Here is a 6,515-nt window from a genome sequence, read left to right as displayed (position 1 = left end):
AAGCCAGTTTAATCAAACAATTATTTGGTGTTCTATGAAGAATGGCAAATTTGCCCCAAGAATGTCACCAATTATAACCACACAGTGACATTGAAAACGTGTGAGTTTTGGGTTTAATTGCACGTGGCCGATATCTCTCAATCGTTAGCCAGAACCTTGACAATGCTGGATTAGTGCTATTCATCTCCTTTCATATCGCTTAAGTAGAGTAGCCCTTTAGATATTCGGTCGTAATTTATTGGGCCATTCAGTTGCTTTGTCTGAGAGCTGGAAAATGTCGGATGTACCCGCCACCCACCGCCTTCACGTGAATATTTGTGCCAGTGCGAAGTGTTATGGAGCACTCGCGAGAGGAGACAGTTCATTGTGTCGGCGTCACTACACTTGCATTGTGGAGGTGAAAATTAATTGCAGAGTAGGACCACCAAGCTCTGTGCGTCTCATAGTAAACAAAACTTTTGAAAAACCGTAATGTAGTAATGCTTCAATCTTACTTCACTGCAATGTTGCAGTGTCACAAAGTCACCCATTCTTACACATTCAAGGGTGAACGATGCAATAGGCAACGTTGGGGAGGCATTCTCTCGCACATTTGCTGCCTCCGCTTTATCGTTGACTTGTCAGTCAGGGAACGACGCCAAGGAGATGGGAACGGCGACTGAATAGGTCGTGAAAATAAATTTCGATACGGTGTGGCTGCTATTCGTTCGCCAAAGATCCCATAAATATTGTTTTTTTTACTTTATTTATAAGTTAGTCTACAATTTTGCGGTAAGGACTCTCTTGATGTAAACATTTATTGGGCTTCTTTTCACCCCTGAACAAAGTTATGATGATACCCAGACGCAAATACAAAGATACCCTGTGTAGCCTACATAGTATGTTGGAGCAAGTGCTCTCACTTATGCCTTTGTCTCCCCAGTGCTGGCCAGGAATCGATCCAAAGACAAAGATCCCATATTGCCTTTGAGGAATTGTTGGGGCAAGTGCTGTTATTGAACCTGCATCTACTACATACTGCATTAGGTACTAATTTAAGTCAAGGAGGACCAGAACCGGGTCAGATAATCGTCATTGGTGTTGGCTCTGAGCGTAAATCGAATTCTGGTCACCGGGTTTATAGCATAGTGCACTAGCCACTAACATTCTGCTCCCTATTACAGGCACAAACACCCACACACTCAATTCGAGTGTGACCTGAAGAGATAATGGGGGCCAATGGGTGTATGAAGTTGGATTGTTTTTATATATCTTTATTATTCTTTTTGGTTCTTTCGGTAAAGTCACGAAGAAGGGAAACAAAATAATAAAAAGTATAAAACAATATTATATCTTTTTATTATTTTATTGTTTCCCTTCTACGTGACTTTACCGAAAGAACCACGAATATGAATCCCTGCAGTCACGAAAGCTTTAAATAAAAAAAAAATCATTATTATTATTTACCTAGGAAAGTCGCATTGGGCCTCAAGATTTTCGTTGAGGGAGGATCCTGCCAGGTTTTGGAATCCACATTTTCAATGCTTTTATGTCCTGCCTCGAAATGTTTTTCTTCTAAAAAAATGCAAATTTTCATTTTCATGTCAGTGACTTTTGCAAGATGGAACACAGCGACGTGTGTGAAAGTGTGTGTAGGCGAAGTTTAATAACACAAAAAACACAATAGCTGAGCTAATTCATGGAATCGTTTTGGGTTATTAGGGATGCCACAGTGGTGAGATCTTAAATACCCCAGGACTTGGTCCTGAGTTTTTTTTATTGGTTCAGAAAATCATAAAATCAGCGGAGGTACGGAATTTAAAATTCTTTGAAGGTAATTGTTTTAGTGGGGGGGGTTATCTGAAAATATGACACACCAGCAGCATTGTGTGATATGGAAATGATTTCATTGTGATATGATTGTTGTTAATACGTGGCAGACGTGTGTGTGCGTGTGTGACATAAAATGTGAGTGATATTTGGACCAGTCCTGGGCCTCCCCTAGTTTTTAATATGCATTAAATGGGTATCTGGAATGGTAAGCTGTAAACTTTAGGCCTGAGCACACTACGTTTGCACAGGAACGAAACCCCAACAAAGAAAGTGTGCAATCAATGCATATGACCAGACGTCACACGTGGACGAGGAACACGAAGGCAAACTCAACAATGTAAAGAAACACGGAGGGGCAAAATTCTGGGAATTACGTTGAGCAACAGACAGGGGAGCACGTGGATCAGGACACGAATGTAGGGTAGATGGTATCGCATTGACCGTTGAGACAAGTGGACTTGGAGACCGATGGTCAAGGCTGCTGATGGAATGGCAGCCAAAGAAGAAATCGCCAGTGAGGAAGGACCACTGTAGAGATGGAGCGGTGAGATCAGCTCATGCGAAGGAGTGAAATAGATCGTGGCAACGAGGAACCATATTGGGTGCTGACGATGTGGGGAGCCCTTCGTCCAGCTGTGGATTGACCATGGCTGATGGAGATGATGCTGCATAATATCTGATTTACAAACAACATTAGGTGCTATCAAGAACTACCCCGGTGTGTATGAATTTTTTTAAAAAATTATTTCGTGCAGCTCCTGTTACATAACCATCGATTACATTGAAACCGCCGAAGTGCGTCTGAGTGTCATTTGCAGTCCAAGAATAGAGTGGCTGTGAGAGCGAGTGTGAGACGAACATGTGAAGAGTGAAGCACCCCACAGTTGTCCTGAAATACAAATTGACAGCCATAGTTCGTATCAAGGGACGCTGCCGTTGCGGAACGGTTAGTACTTGCACTTCAGAGGTCACAGGTTCGAGTCGATCTCCCGAAGCGGCAGCTGAACCAACGGTACAAGCTCCCGCCTACTCAACGCCTCTGTCCGTCCAGCAGTTATGCACGGGTGCGTAACAGTTCCTCGACAGGCAGGTCGCGGTGGTCGGGTAAGCCCACTCGTTCCAAAACGTCCAGCCAGCATGGAGGAGTACATTCACAAATGCCTCAATAGGAGGGGCTCTGTTGAACCGAGGTCCTTTTACCAGCAGTGGCGTGAGAAAATGAATGCAGTCCTTTGCCTTTATAATTCCACGTCAGCACTATTTCTTGGATTTATGGTTTCTAAAGGATTATGTGCTTGGTAAGTGGGGCACATAAAAGGTTGGCTTAGCTGAGAGGTTGACAGCTCTAGATAGTAATAATGAACTTTTTGGAGTGGAGATTATTAAAGTGGAATATCAATATTTAGAGCCTCTATGATGATCCAGATTCAACTCGCACTTCATACTTTAACGTATAATGGCTTTTATGATATGCTAATTGTGTCAGCGATTCACACTTTGGGTTGTTACACATCGATAGTTCAAACTAACTATGGCAAATTGTCAGACTTTGTTGATCCACTGCTTGATGAAGGCTTCAACATGCCACGTCGTCTGTGGGGGTTGTTTTGACCGAACTTGGCTCTGGTCGGCACGAGCTGATGAAGGAGCGGCCCAGGATTAGTTCAAATATTCTCACACCACTAGTGCCCCATTCCACTTGTTGTATATATTGAGCCCCTTTTCATCCTGGTGCTGGACACACAAGAATATTCAGAGGGAGGCTTCCTGGTGTATGCTGCTTACAGCATTGTGCTATGCGGTGAAAGCAAAGGGGTAGTGGAAGATGATTTGACCATCTGGGTGTTAAAGATTTATGGGAATGGGTTGAGGATCAGTTGCACAAAGACTGAGTATATGGCGGCAAATTTGAGTTGAAATAATGCAGAAGGAATATTGGAAATTGGAAGTGACCAGTTAATGAAGACGAACGAGTTTCAGTAGCTAGGTGCAACGATGTGGCGCTGATGGGTCACTAGAATGAGAGATGAGGACAAGAATATTGGCTGGGTGGCTGACGAGAGATGACTGGTGTGGTGTGCGTTAAGAGGGTCCCAGTTTGGTTGAAGGGAAAGTTGTGTAGTGTATAGTGTAGTGTATAGTGTAGTGTATAGTAGTGTAGTGTATAGTGTAGTGTATAGTGTAGTGTATAGTAGTGTATAGTGTAGTGTATAGTGTAATGTATAGTAGTGTAGTGTATAGTGTAATGTATAGTAGTGCAGTGTATAGTGTAGTGTATACTGTAGTGTATAGTGTAGTGTATAGTGTAGTGTATAGTGTAGTGTATAGTGTAGTGTATAGTACACGACGGTGGTGAGACCGGTGCTGTTGTATGGGGCTGAGTGCTGGGGCACGAGAAAGATATAAATATCACACTGAGACGTTGAGCCAGAAGCAGATTCATACAAAAAAATGGTATCTGACTCGGGGCCAAGCAGGGCCATGGAGAGGGGTTATTGACGCATTCATTGCACGTGGTGCCAGTTACTACACTGTGAGGGAAACGTTGCACGGTGGCAAAATAGATAGCGCCCGTGGTCAGGTCCCTGGGTTGGTAATACTGCATCACTGTCCCTTCAAGTTATTAGAAACTTAAAAGTGTTTTAAAAGGATATGGTACAAATCAAAAATGTTTTATGTCATATTTTGTCGAAGTAGTTATTTAGTCAATTTTCCATGTTGACCATAGACATGCTTAACTTGTAGCTCAAAATATCATGCATGAATTATAAAATATCTTCAAATATTTCTCACTATCTGGTCAAAGTTACTTCACAATCGAATGCAGCCAGAGGAATCACTTAAGATTATAATATCTGCACCTACAACTTTTATATACTCTCAAAACTATATTTTAGCAAACAAGTTGTGCCAATTTTAGTCTCAGACAAATCCTGTGTATGGAGCTGAATTTGCTCAAATTTGGCACAAAATTCCAAATGAACAAGACCAAATGTTATTGTAATCGCTGTTATTGGCAAACAATTGTGGAAAATTGTCATTCAATAAAAGAAAGCATCTATAACACGAAGCTGAGTTCTGGGTTAGTTTGCATGCATGCGGCAATGTATGTCACGGAATTATATTTCTCATATCAAATATGAATCATCTTCACCGCATCCTACTTGAAGGGAACATTGTATGTATATTGAACTTCTTTCACACCGTACGTAGCCAACTGTGCTAATTGGAGGTGCGGGGGAAGGAAATCGGAGGAGTAAGCATTGTTTGTTGTGGAACAATGCACCTAATGCACCTACAACAATGCACCTACTACGTGCAACGTCACATACCTGCCTTGACCAATGAAGCAAGCACACCCCCAGTGCAGTATTCGTTCGTCATTGTGCAACTCTCATTTCCTGTGGACATTCACAACTGTGACCACTGCACATGCCAAACTATATCCCAGGCCCCAGCGAGGTCGACATGTGATGTTGTGCTGTATTACAGAAATATGTTAAGGCCAAATGTATGCTTATCGTTTCACAGCAAGGACAAATATCCTTAATTTGCTTCAGATCTCCTTTAGAAATTAAGCTTAGAAATTAAAAATACCCATAATTATGGAACTTGGCAGCAATGCGAAGTGGATTTCGATAATAAACAACACACACTTCCTTTGTGATGCATAATGTCAGGGTAACAATCACTGCAGATTGCCAGAGATGAAAGATCACTTACTCCCGAATGCGTTTTCACTGCTTAATTGGCGCGTTACATTTCGTTGTGTTATTCATGATAACACCCACATTGTGGACGCTGATGTAGATTAGTATGTCCGCTGTATATCACTCCATGTTTTCACAAGCACACATCGACAAATTCGTACTGGCCGCAAAACCTCTGGTAGACGCACACCTAATTAATTCCTCACCCCGACGCCACGTGTGTGTGCCCGTTGTCTTTTCGCCGTTTGCCGTGCTCACAGACCCGCGTATCTGCCTCGTAGAGTAGCCGGGGAAACTGGCCGATGCTTCATGCGTGTATTAGAGTGGACCTTGAGGCTCGTGGACGATAAAACACAGGGATCTTCTGCTTTGGGACTTTCACAAGTTTTTTTTTTTTTTGTTATTTTGAATTCTATTCAGCTCTCCAAGCGTCATCGGGGTTGAAGGTTAAGCGCATGGCTCCAAAAGGGCTTGCGATGTGACTTCGAGCGATGACGAGTGACTACATTGTCAGCATTGGTTTTTGCCATGCTGTTAACATTTTATTCTTTAGCTTTAAAATTACATCTATTTGAGATATTTTGGTATCCTTTTCAGCTAGTCCCCATTTCCTTTTCATTCTTTCAAGAATGGCTTGGAGAGGTTTTAACATATGGTAATTTCAATCAAATTCTGTGAAATACTAATAGATTAAAAATTCAGCTGAGCTCATATGCCAAGCTCTCACAAACCAAGACTTCAATGAAACATATGCGTCAAAAATAAAACACCACAACACAAAAAAACAGCTACACGAGATTACACAAAGAAAGTGGCTCACATCATGTCACCCACTCGATATGTTCAGACACTTTTAGCAAACGCAACTTTAGGAAGCAAAGTTGAGTGAAAAAACAAAACTGGTGAATGGGCTGTGACCATCAATATTGCTACACTTGAGAACGTGGTTTATTTTCTAGATTTAAAGCTTTCGTGACTGCAAGGATCCATACT

The sequence above is a fragment of the Petromyzon marinus genome, chromosome 33 (genome assembly GCF_048934315.1).
Source record: "Petromyzon marinus isolate PM22_M1 ecotype Great Lakes invasive population chromosome 33, UKy_Petmar_22M1.pri1.0, whole genome shotgun sequence".
NCBI classification, from domain to species: domain Eukaryota; kingdom Metazoa; phylum Chordata; class Hyperoartia; order Petromyzontiformes; family Petromyzontidae; genus Petromyzon; species Petromyzon marinus.
This window is presented reverse-complemented; position numbering follows the sequence as displayed.